Consider the following 13,266-nt stretch of genomic DNA (forward strand, 5'->3'; position numbering starts at 1 on the left):
TAAAGGAGGTAGTTCAGTGATTTCCTTCTGATGTGTTTGTGTAAGGCAAAAATGCCAATGAATACATTCTAAAAAGAGCAGTATAAATCTAGACAGTACCTGCAGAACACTTTATCCAAGCCCTGCACATAAAATACAGAGAGTTAATAAAGGCAAATATAGTGAAATAAAAAAATCCTACCCACTGACACTATACAAGTGCATCCTTCAAGCCCCCCCCCTCAAACCAGCATGTTTCAATAATATGACACCGTCCTTTCCTTGGTGGCATTCTTCATTGACTAGGCTGATAATGAAAAGGTGTCAGGAAGATACACTGTTTAGAGTTTTCTTTTTTTTTTTTTTTTTTTATTTTGTGCGGTTTCTTCCCATTTATGACTGTTTTCCTGTCTTTGCTCCGTGCAGAGGGTATGAAATATTTCAGAGCTATGTTTTCTTGTGAGATGCAGGGCTGAATTTGACTTTATTATCATCACTAAGAGCATGCAAGTTTAAGTTTATTCAGCTGAAAAGGACACAATGATGTTGCTCTTCCTGATATTGAAAGAGTTATATTGGCTTTTATAGGATTTTAAGTGCAGGCTTCTTCATCTGTCCTTGATTTGATAGCTACTTGATCAGCTGGGATTTTTTGTTTGTTTGTTTTGTTTCTTACCTATTCTCTTTTTAGAAAAAAAAAACATTCTGATTTATCTAAAAGCACATCAAAACATATTTACTGTTCATACTGAGTGAGAAATTCCTTCAGATATGGGGGGAGAAGCGGGGGGGGGGGGGGGGGGGGCATGTTAGAGAAGAGAGACAAATAAAGAAAACTTGAACCAAGCCCGTTTGCCTTCTCCTTTTGTACAGTGCATGTAATGACTGAACTTTTGACTTTAAAGTTTTTTTTCTCTGATGTAGTACTGTGGAAAAAAAAAGAAAGAAAGAAAGAAAGAAACAAACAAACAAACAAAAAATCCCCTTGGTGCAAAGACCAGTCTAAGGCAATACCTGGTAAGTGGAATTTTTTTGGGTTGTTGTTGTTTACTCAAAGCAGATAAAACACACACCTTAAACCCGCCCTCTATTCAGTTCAGCAGCACCTCCATACTCCAATAAACCGTTTTCATTCCATCTGGCGTGCGTTTGCTCTGAAGACATTTTCCTGTCAATCTCTCCTGCCACATTAAAAATCTGTCATTACTATTGCATTGCCGCCTGGCTCCTGAGATTTGTCTGACTGCTTTATTGCTCCTCTCTCTTTTTTTTTTTTTCCTTTTTTTTTTTTTTTCTGCTACAGCCAAGAAGCAGAAATAAAGGTTTGTTGTTGAAACATGGCCGCAAGGAAAGTAGGAGGCACACATCTGTCAAGGTATTACCTTTCTTCAACCAGGGATTAAGGTGTTTTACTGCTCTCGCTACTGAGCAGTCACACTGAATAAATTTTCTCAGTAGAACATAAAAATGAACTCATACATTTTGAACTGGGTTTCATTCTTTCAAGCCAACCCATATAATTATGCAATGGCATCAGCATTCGGGGGAAAAAGGAAAGTCAGAAAGGTTTGTGTGCTCCCCCCCCCCCCCCAACATATACACTGCACCACCCTTCACATTTACATTATTTAAATGCTTATTAGGAGGGCAAGACAGAGGACATCAGTACTGGAGAGAGAAATGTTTTCTTCTACTCTTCTTTGCTAGAGCCCTTGCAAGGTCAGATAGGGTACAAGGCTTTACCCTATGTTTTGTCTCTGTGCTCAAAAAATATGCCTGGCTGTGTATATTCACTGCTAATTCACAACCAAGTCAACAAAATTGTGATTCCTGAAACATTTTCTTTCTACAGAAACAGGAAATAACATTATCTCCCATGTACCCTTCTCATTTCCTCAGTGGATGTTAACTTTACAGTCTCAATTGTACAAATGGAGACAACTTAAAAATTAAACATAATCAGTGCAAGTGTTTGTTACACCAAGACAGAGTATGCCAGCCTGTTCTTCTCCACAGTCCTTGGCTGGACACTCCTGCATCATCATCATCTCAGTTCAGTTATATAAAGTCAGATGGATAAAGCAAAAGGGTTTATTTTACAAAATAAATATTAGGCATGGGTAAATGAAGGATTGGGCCAAATATGTCTGTGAAGAGGGACAATATAAGATGCTTTATGGTTTCTTTCTGAATTAAAATAATAATAATAATAAATTGCAGCTTCTAAATCTGAGAACACCTAAGAACAGAAGGACTAACTTCAGTGTAGAAACCACTGCTCCAAACTTTGGGGAAAAAGTAGTTAAAAAGTACTACATAAAGTCAGAAATCGCAGCTCAATCCGAATAAGGGCATCTGCTCCATACCTCCAGGAAACTCTGCAGTGTGTCCTTACCATCGGTTTCACTTGCTTTGTTTTGCCTTAGGGTCTCCATCTCTTACATGCCCACGCTGCATCCTCTCAGGATCCCCTTTGGAGTGAGACAAATACCTCCCACCAGAAATGCTAACTTGTGTCGTTGCTGACTGACATATTTATTTAGCAGCGAGGTAACTCAGTTCAACAGAGAAATGTTAGGACCTGCAGTTCTACTGGAAAACTGCTGCTTGAACAAAAGCAAATGAGCTATCCAGCAGGTCAGCAGATAATCTGTCACTCACTTATTCTTCATGGTGTCCCAAGAAGGTCATAAATCACCAGGATATTGTTTCAGTACTGTATTCCCCCATCCTCTGCTTTCTGCTGGATGCTGGCTACTTTCCACCCATTTCAACCCAGGGAAGACAAGAGGAAAAGCAAATGTTGTGTAAACTTACAATCCTCTCCCCATTCGTGCCTCCTTCCCAGAGCTAAGTTACATGACTGAATTTACAGGTTTGTTATGCCAGTGCAGCACCCGGGAACATGGTGGGTTGGAGCAGGAGGCAAAGCTCCACCCTAAACTATTTCCAGGTTTTAATTCTTTAGGGAAAGGGACTATCTTCTTATTCTGTGTTAGCATAACACCTCATACAATGGGGAACTTAGGGTTGTCACATTGTGCTTCAGTGCAAATGATAAATAATAATGTGCTTGTGGAAATATGGCTCCTTCAGGTACTCTTTTATGACACCACTCAATGTGCCCCTCTGGCTTAGACCATATTTGCAAGTAGTTGGCCCATAGGAGTAAATATATAGAGTGAAATAATTGGTGTTGAGGAACACTTGTTCTTACTGCAGGTCTTTTAGGGGGTACTACTTCAAACTAACAGGTGGAGCACGGATGTGCATTCTGAGCACAACTTCTGCCTTAATTTTACCTGAAAGAAGTCCAGTTTGTGCTCCCTGATCCTGCTCTGCAATGCAAGCCACAGTGCTCTCAAAACACTGGTGTAAATGCAGCTGGGGCCTTCCCTGGCAGACCTCGTGTTTGCCAGATCCTGCCTGTGACTGATACTCCTTCATGTGCCACCAGGACAGGGTGCTGTCTGGAGGTACAGAGAAACAGTGCATTAACCTGCTACATCAGGTGAATTCTGCAAAGCATATTTATTTGAGGAGAAAACATTTCCAGATATCAATCAAAAAAGAGAGGTACAGAGAGAAAGGGAAACATATACTTCTCTTTTTTTTTTTTTTTTTTTTTTTTTACACAAAAGTACTGTTAATAACTTTGTCTACATACAACCCTCAGAGAACTGGAAGCCTGTTGCACTGTTACACTTGACTGTAAATTCAGATTAATTGCGGAAGTATGTTTTTGTTGTTGCTGTTGTTGTGGTCTTTCAAGTTGAAGTTTCCATTTTTTTCCTCCAGAAATGAGTTTGCTGGTGATGGCCCTTTACCTACTGACTCCTCCTCTTCCAGGGTGCATAGTTCAGAGTTAAAAATGCTGTCAGTGGCTGTAGCTTCATTTGCAATGCCTGTTTGAAGTAGGCAACTGCTTTATGCTTTTGGGTGTGTTCAAATTACATATCAGGATCTAGATCAAAGCTGGCAAATGGCCTCTTGCCAATATACTTTTAATAAGCTGTTCATGATTGTAGAAGACAACTATAAAGGGCCAAATTTTCAGAAAACATAAAACTAGCGAGGGTCATTTGGGGAACCTCAGAGTTGTTCTTTTTCTTAAACAAATAGCTACAACCACTGTTTTTTATTTAAATGAGAATACAAATGAAAATAGCTGAAAGTAAAGGGATCTCCAGGCCTCGTTAATCTCAGGCCTCATTAAACTGGCCACTGCTTGATTTTAATTACCCAGGAAAAACATAACAATATTTTCCCATGGATGAGGAACCTTCACATCCAATCAAAACACCCTGAAGCTTGAGTATGAATATGCATATTTAATATGCATATCTTCTGGTCCGCACAGAGGAATCTGGTTAATGTGTAACTGGGATGAGGATTTGGGCAGTACAGTTTGATCTGGTTCTTGGGGTTGTCTGTCTAAACATAGCTGCATCTCTTTCAATCAGGCAGTGGGTTATCAAAGCTTTGCATGGAGTCCCAAGGGAACAAGCCCACCGCAAGTGTTATCTTCATTCTGAGAACTGACTCCAGATACACAGGGCTTTAATGAGTCAACGAATTGCACTGCCCACAACTCAGTGACACTTCCTCTCAAAAAACAAACAAACAAACAAAAAAAGCACATTAATTTAAGCCGCCCTCACCTGTGTGTTTTTTTTTTTTTTTTCTTTTTTTTTTTTTTCCCCCTCCATAGTCTCATGCCAATTAGCATAGTGCTATTCCCTGGTCTGTGCATTTAGGTCATCCCATCTTCATCTATTTTTGTTATCCTGGATCCATAAAATTAAGTTAAACCCACCTCAGATGTGTATAATTAATGAAAGCCCTTTCTCTCAGTAAAACTAAACATACTCATCTTTTTCCTTCCCAGTATGAATGTGGAATTCACTTAGTCCACTCTCATACTTGTCCTCACCATGCCTCTCCACAGAGTTCTGTCAGCCAGTGCCAGCTACCTAAGGACAGAAAACAGCTTTTAGTGAGGGAAGAAGGACAGAGGGAGTCTGTTCAGCCAGTAAACTTGGGGGGAAAGCAGGGGCACAGTCTCCCAGGGAAGAGTCTGCAGTGTCAAAGCTGGGATTCAATTTCTTCACTGAAATTTCTTCACTGATAAAAGTAGCTGCTGCTTAGCCTGTCTTCTTGTATCACCTGCTTCTGTACAGGATGTCCAACACCTGAACCAGAACTGTATACAGTGAGGAAGTATCATCTCTTCTATCTACATCAGCTGAGCCTTTTAACATCGATACCACTTTATCACACTCAGACAGTACAGATTTATCAAGGGAGTTCCCATTACCATTAGCTCCAGCCAGCATGGCACCCACTTCCACGTTTGTTCACAGGTCTGTTGAGATGACAGCTACACCCATTGCTTGAATACAGCAGGATGGACAGAAAGGCAGTAGCAAAAGGAAGAACTCACTGATCCACATAAAGATTTGAGAGAGCTATTTTCTATTGTGCGCCTCTTATATGAGCATAAGTGCCCTTTGCAGGATCTACGCACTTTTACTCCCCATCTGTAGAACCTGGGGGGACAGCACATCCTCTGCCTGTGTCCTCTCAGGTGCTGTTGTCACATGTGCCCAGAAGCAGGAGCTGTAGTCCAGGCACAGCAACTTGTACTTGGGAGAGCCATGTGGAAATGCTCCCAACAATGTCACTGCCCACATTCTTAGTCTTATTCACATGTTGAAGCATCTTCTCTTGTCACTTCAACTCTTAACTGCCATGGAAGAAGTACCATAAATGATAGGTGCAGAGAGCTACAGACAGCTTACTCCCAGGTCTGCTTGCTCCTACAGAGTGTAAACCTGGTGTATGTCTTATCTTGTGTCTCCTTTTGCTCCTCTACCCCTGTATTGCTTCTAGGCTGGGGACAACATCCAAGAAGGAAGACCTTTCCCCTTGTGAAGAATTTGCAGAACTGCTAAACAAGGCTTAGTGCCGCACATCAGAAAGCTACTCCAAGCTACTTTGTAAGCAAGGTGGCAGACATCTAACAGCACCTTCCAAGGGAAGCTGCATATGACCTTTTTCCCCCAAAGTCAATCAAAAGTGATACTGACATTTTTCATTGATCAAAAACTATGGGTTTGGGCAATTAACTTCTGAAAGAATTCAAATTCAAATTGTATGATTTTCATCATATCATTTTTTCCCCTCAGTTTCACTCACAACGCCCAGACATGTACTGTCTTCTTGACAAGTCATGTTGGTTTACAAATTAAAATCAAAAAAACGAAAACTGCTCCAAACTTACTGGACACAATAGGTAACCAGGTGGTGTTGGGAAGGCCAGAGGTGTATTCTCTTGTTAAACCTTTTCTGCACTCATCCTATGCCACTGACAATAGCTAGTCCAACCCTCTCCAACAGACCATGCTGCACATAGCTTTCAGGATGTGTTTCTTTCTGCAAGCCACAGAGTACTTTTGAACCCAGAGCAGCATGAGGCTGTTTGAGCCCCTCATGGGATGCTTTCGCTGTTTTCTACAGGTAGGCCCTATCCTCCACTCTGCCTAACCATTTATGGATTACCACACAGGGTCTGCAAAGATAGATTGGTTTCCTCTTCAGAAAACACGTGTAAAGTGCAAAAGCCCTGCTAGCCACTCTGGTCTCTGTAACTGTGTGTGGCGATAGCAACAAGTTCTAGTATGAAGGATAAGAGCTCTTAGCCCAGAACACAGTGGTGGAGTGACTGCCCTTGTATCTCAGCTCAGGCTGAAATTAGCCTGGAAACCCTGAGGTCAGTTTACCCAAGGAAATGAGCCCAACACTGTGACATTTCCCTTTAGAGGGTGACTGTAGCACCTCAAGAGGCATCGGGGCTTGGTGGTTGTTTATCTGTACTCTGTGATGCTGTGTCCTGCAGGGCATATTAAAGTCCATGAAATAATGATGAAGCAGAGGGGTAATTAAAAGCCACAGTGACATTGATCTGCTGAAATTTCAGAGGGAGCTCAGGGCACATGGGGAGACTATCCATCTTACCTCATGCAGGGCCAGCTTGATTGGCCTACTGAGTATTGCAGGTGGCGAGGCTCCTCACCTGTGGCCAGGAGGGCTCCCAGTGCAGCAGCCCTACTGGCTTCACATCTCTGCAAAACAGGAGGATGGGGAGAAAGTGGTCACACCTGCCAGTCTGTCCTTATAGAGCAGCACAGAAATCATTTAAAGGTACAGATCTGCTTTCTACTTCTTGTTCTTTTATCTGGAAATGGTAAAAATCTGTATTTTTACAGAAATACAGTTTCCACTACTAAGAACTATTAGGTTTTTGGACTAGTTTGCTGTATGAATTTGGTCATCATTTATCATTAATTCACAACTAATTTTCTTGGTTAATCCATTTTGTATTGGTTTACTTTCTTCTTCATTCAAAAACTCCAGGGCATGCTCCACATCCACCTCCAACTCTACATGGTTTCTGCTTTCATTTTCTAATCCACTGAAACTAAATGAAAGTTAACTCGGGGTCGATGACTTTCCCTCAGATAACAGGCTCTCCTTCTTCAGTTTTGACTGAGTATTGGGATCATTTCTCAACCTGTAGCTTAAAGATTATGGGTTTCAAGCTACTTCAGAAGTTGCCTTTATGTCAAAGAAGTGAGAAGCATGGAGCTCACTAAATTAACAGTGATGCCATAGCTTTCTATGGTAGTCGGCATCTTCTGTACCTCATTATGTAACCACAGATTTTTACATTCTTTTTATAAATCCCAGCCTATTTTTTATTCTTTGCTTCCTCCCACTTTATTTGCTACTGACGGCTGCTGCTAAAGTTTCCTTACCTCTCTCAGAAAGGAAGTAGGTTAAGAACAACAAGAAGAACCCTATCAGATTAAGGCAAACATGTGGGCCTTACTGAGAAATGATGCATCTTACAATTGTACAAGAAAAACAGCTTACTTTGAAGGCTAAATTGCTAAATATATCCAGAGACTTTTGTGAGCAGAAAGCAGCTGTCTTCTGCTTGTTTTCAGTTGTTAGACTCCTGATGTCCCAAATAACGCACAGTGTCATAAAGGGTTGAAATTGATGCAATCAGGATAATGAAATCACTCTGACAAGGCTGCAGTTTATACTCAGTGTATAATTAGGAGTCTGCTGTCTCAGGTTAAGATATTGTGAAGTTCCACTGAATCGTTAAGCTATTCAGAGCATTGTGCTGCTACTGAAGTAGGAAAATATAATGTCCTAAAAATATCCTCATATAAACACATTAGAAATAGAAGGATGGGAAATCCAGAAAAAAAAAAAAAAAAGTGCTAGAGATACCACAGGAAAATGATAAAACTTTGTCCTATTTAGTTTGAGCCTTACGAGGAATTATCTTTAAAAATAAAGTGAACCAGAGCTTCAACTACCATGGGTTTCAACTATGTTAGGGTGATTTTTACAAATCAAAGATTGTGTGGTCTCTACTTTAAAAGAGGTAAGAACATCTCTTTTACAAATCTACTTTTTATTCCTCTAAAGATAAAAGAAAAGATTCCGTGTATTTTCTGATCTAGACAGCAGATTAATAGAGAATTTTGATTTTGGACTGAAACTAATTCTGCTGGCTTCTCTGCACATATAGAATTATCTGTCTTCATGGGCCTGTTTGTACGCATCTAACCAAGCTTTTTCCATGTCACCAATAGCAATGCTATTCTACTTTGAGTGTGTTGATCAAGAGGCAGATTCCAAAATTAGGTGTGGGCTTTCATATTTATTTATTTGTTTGTTTGTTTGTTTGTTTTTATTTTCATCTGAATTGGAAGTTGAATATCTTGATACGCTAAATATTCTTACTTTGTGCATGCAGAGAAATGTGGCATTTTTTGTCTTTCCATCCTTTTTTATTAACTTATGTTTATCATAAGTTACATGAATCAGATGCAGACCTGAGGTACCTAAATATAATTTCAAGTTTTTCCAGTACCGCACTCACTCCCATAGGTTAGGATGTGAACCCCATTCACATGTTATGTCCAATATTGCCAGCCTTCAAAATTCAAAAGTCCAGAATCAGCTCCCAAAGGAATGTGAGACTGGTGTAGAAATCACAATATTTTAAAAGCGCATCTTAAATATTAGCTTTAAAAAATAAATTATAATAATAAAAAATCTCAACCTTCCAGTGTTCTTTTTTTCAAGCTGTTCTTGGCAAACTGGATGAGAAATGCTCATATTATTAAAATAAAATAGAGGATTATTATTTTTTATTTATTTTTAATCCTACAGGTATTAATAACAACATGAAAGATGGCATGACTCCTGATGGAACCTGGAAAATTGGCTATACTGCCTATTTAGCTATCGTCGGTGGAAAGACTTGCAGCATTGACTTCTGATATGTGTCAATGTTTATTGCTTCTTAGAGCAGAGTGGCCTGGAATTAGGGACCTGGTTTGTAATTAACAGTCAAGCTCGGTATTTTGGGTGGTTTTAAGTGCTGTGCTGTGTCAATGTTTTTGTATAGGGCTGGCTAAGGTATGCTGAAGGTGCAGATTTCTTTCAGTGCAATTAGTCTTCTGCTTTCTTTTTGCTGAAGTACCCAGCCTCTTCCATTGGCAGTGTACACCGTGTTCACAGCTAGTAAGTGAGGACTTCTCTGAAAATTTTGTTAATCAGTTCACAGAGGGAACAGATTTTTGCATGGCCACTAAAATATACATTTATATGAACATATTCATCTCTCAGTAGCCTAAAAAAGATTTTTCCAAAGTTAGCATAAACATTCAATTCCCATTGGACATGTTATGTTACCTGGAAAATAACTTTCGAAATTAGAGCCTGCTCTGTAAGGTATTATATGTGGTTTATTGCTGTCCTTAGAAGGAATGAAAGCATATACTATGAGGGCCAAATCTGATTGTGCTGCCCAAAAAGAAGCAGAAAACTCAGTTATCCAGGGATGAGAGGCAACTACAACCTTAGCTGGAGTGCTACTAGTACACTGAGACATAAATTGCCTCCAAAAGGACTGGTGAAACACTGGTAAAAATCAAGGTTTCACCTTTGCAACACCTCTTTCTCTCAGGAGGATTCTTTCAAAGTACCGGATTTTCTTGCTGAGTCAACCCAAGTGCCTCTGGCAATGGCCTCTGGAGAGAAACACCTCAACATATCCTTTGAATGAAAGCTCCAGCTGCAGAAGTGAGATCTTTCAGATATAATTTTCTGATATACTAACCAGGCTTCATATCAATTCTAGAGTCCCATGATACCTTATGGCTTATATTTTATCTGTCACACTAGTTATAAATCAAGAAACAGCCAACTGTTTATACATTTTTGCTAAATCAAATAAATTAACTAAAAATATAGTAAAAATATATATTTTGACAGTGATTTTTTAAGAATTTAGAGTAAACACCAGAAATCAGGAGATCTTAGCCCCACTTTCTCATAGACTGATGTGAAGACGATGGGTAATCACTGTATTTCTCTTTGATTTAGAAAGTCCCCACGTGTAAAATATTTGCAAAGGTTCCAAAGAGATATTAGATTCATGATAATTCTGAGGTATTACAGAAATAATTTTAATTATTGCCAATATTATTTACATACATTATTATTTTTAGGTTTAACTTAACCTTATTGACAATGCACTGAGAAATGCACAGCTTTACATTGTCCCAAAGAGTCTGCTGTCTAGCCAGGCTGGAAAGTAGAAAATAGGAAAAACAGGAAAGGAATTATTACACACACACGGAACTGCATAAAGTTATACAAATGCCATACAATAGCACCAGTAATGTGTGAAAGATCCATGGACTGGGCATCATCAAGTTGAAGTCCCAGTCCAGAGCTTCAGCCTCCATTTCATTAAAAAACAACTTTCCCGCAATTTGGGCTCTTAGCCATCACCCTTCTGACAGAAGTGCATAATACCTCATTGGCAAGTGTCATGGGTTTAACAACTTAATTGAGTGCAGGGGCATCAGGGAGGAAATTGTGTTTACTGTATGGACAAGGCCAAGTTCCCCTGGTGTGCAGTGAGTCTCTACTGCCCAAAGGAATTCTCTGCTCATCCCATACCACCTCTGTGTTACCCTGGCCCACTGTCCTCCCCACAGGGTATTGACAGGAATCTGAGCTTTCCCTCATTAGATCATCAAGCCCAGTTCTTAATTGACCTGAGAAACCAGTCTGAACTACTTCTGTCTTCATCCTACAAATCAGTCCCTGTGGTTAAGGGAACCCCCACCCCTCTCATCCCCACACCCCCTGCCCCAGACATGGATGAAGGACTGAGAAAGAGGTGAACACACATCTTTGGGGTAATCTGTACTTCACACAGAGCAGTGTTCTGTTTGGTACAATCTCTTAGGTGCGCAAGAAATTATGCCAATGGAAACCAATGTTTATCAATATGCTCTGATCCTGGCTGTGGTGAGGTGCAGAGAGAAAGGAAACAGGAGGACAAAGACACCCAGATGGGAAATGAACCTGGGTATTTCTCATGGGAAAAAGTATTTCAGTCATCCAAGCAGAAGCCTAGACCATGGGAAAAAAATAATAAATAAAAAATCAAATTTGTTCTTTCCAGCTGTTATGCCAAAGAAAAAAATAAATTTAAAAAGGACAAATGGATAAAATGAGCATATTTTTTATCACATCTTTTCTCACAAATTACTTACTACATTCAAGTTTCTTATGAGGAACCATTTTTAATATTTAACAGTCATACACTTCCTCAAAAAGTATTTCCTGGTAAACTGAAGCCATTATTATGTAAAACTCCCACACAGTTTGTTTCAAAAATATCTTTAAATACTATTAAAGAACAATCATTATGTAGGTTTATATCTTATGAGTGGGAAGCAGAAATCCTCAATGAATCATATGATTCCTACAACTGTAATGACACCGTGATCAACTACCCTAATATCAAAAAAGTTTATGCCCACTGTATATCTGTTTTGCAGACAGTTTTCTGCCTTGAAATCTACATAATAGGTATGTTGTGGAAAGTGTAATATGCTATTTAATTTTCATCCACTATCAATAGCCAGGCACACATGGTCTGGTGTATCAGCTTTCCTTTAGCTGCTGCTGCTTGCTGCTCCCTGGCCGATCAAATAAAATGACTAGAAATTCAGGGATCAACTTCAGAAAAATGTTGACAGATATACAGAACTAGATATTTTAATTATTTTATTGTCATCCACTATGGTTTTGTTTTGGTTAAAAGCAATGAAAGTATTTTCAGTTGGGTAGTGCTTTGCAGAGGGAAGTGACAATAGGACATTTCTGAGGAAAGAGAAAGATTGCCAGTGATATAGAAAAAACACCCTGGAGATCAATATTTAATCTATAATTATAGGTGTACAGTATGTACTGTGCATTTTTTATATTTAACTTGGCTTTTACTATTGCTCAGTAGGAGGGGAACAGATACTGAGAGCCTTGGATAGCAACCATAAGAAGCACGTTTAAATACACATATTTTCAGGAGACCTGTGAGTATGAGAAGGAAAGGACTGTAGTCTCTCTAATATTTTTTCATGTTGGAAAGACTGAGAGCTTTACCTGGGAGAACTAATTTCAGATAAAAAATTTGTAAAAATAACTTCCAAAGTTTATGCTGCATAGTATTATGACACATATTAAAAATATATATTTCTGTCACCATATACTTGACTAAAGAAACAATGAGCAATTCACTTTTCACAATGGAAATACTGATCATATAGAGTTATAAATAAATACAAAGTCAAACTTGTGTATGGGAAAGCCCCCATCCTCTTTGTTGGTTTCAGTCAGGAAATGTGCAGGTAGTACAGACTCTAGTTCTGCTCAAACGGTGCTAGAAGATATTACAGTATTCCTGGCAGCTCATATTCATCATGAGTTTAACAATGCTTTGAGTGTATGCATATACATATATCTGTGTATGTGCTCTTATATGGGCATTTATATGCCACATCCAGGTTTTAATGAAGGCCTTTGAAGTTAGCTGGCTAGAAAAGATTAGGCACTAGGGGGACAAAAATTATTTTAAGAGTTTAAAAATTATATTATCAGGTATCATCTGCTTGCTAATGAAGCTTCAAAGTTATTTCCAGGGCAGAATTCTGTGGATTGCTCCAGAGAAAGAGTCCAACGGTCTATCTAAAGACCTCATTCCATCATTAATGAGTGCTTAACCCCAGCATATTTGAACTTGGACTACATGACCAGTAGTCAATTTTCACTAACAGTTTTTTTTTGATCCCGAAAATCTGTAGCCGTGTCATCAGCTCCTTCTTAATTATACCGTATTCTTTA

Source organism: Cygnus atratus, chromosome 5 (genome assembly GCF_013377495.2).
Source record: "Cygnus atratus isolate AKBS03 ecotype Queensland, Australia chromosome 5, CAtr_DNAZoo_HiC_assembly, whole genome shotgun sequence".
Taxonomy (NCBI): domain Eukaryota; kingdom Metazoa; phylum Chordata; class Aves; order Anseriformes; family Anatidae; genus Cygnus; species Cygnus atratus.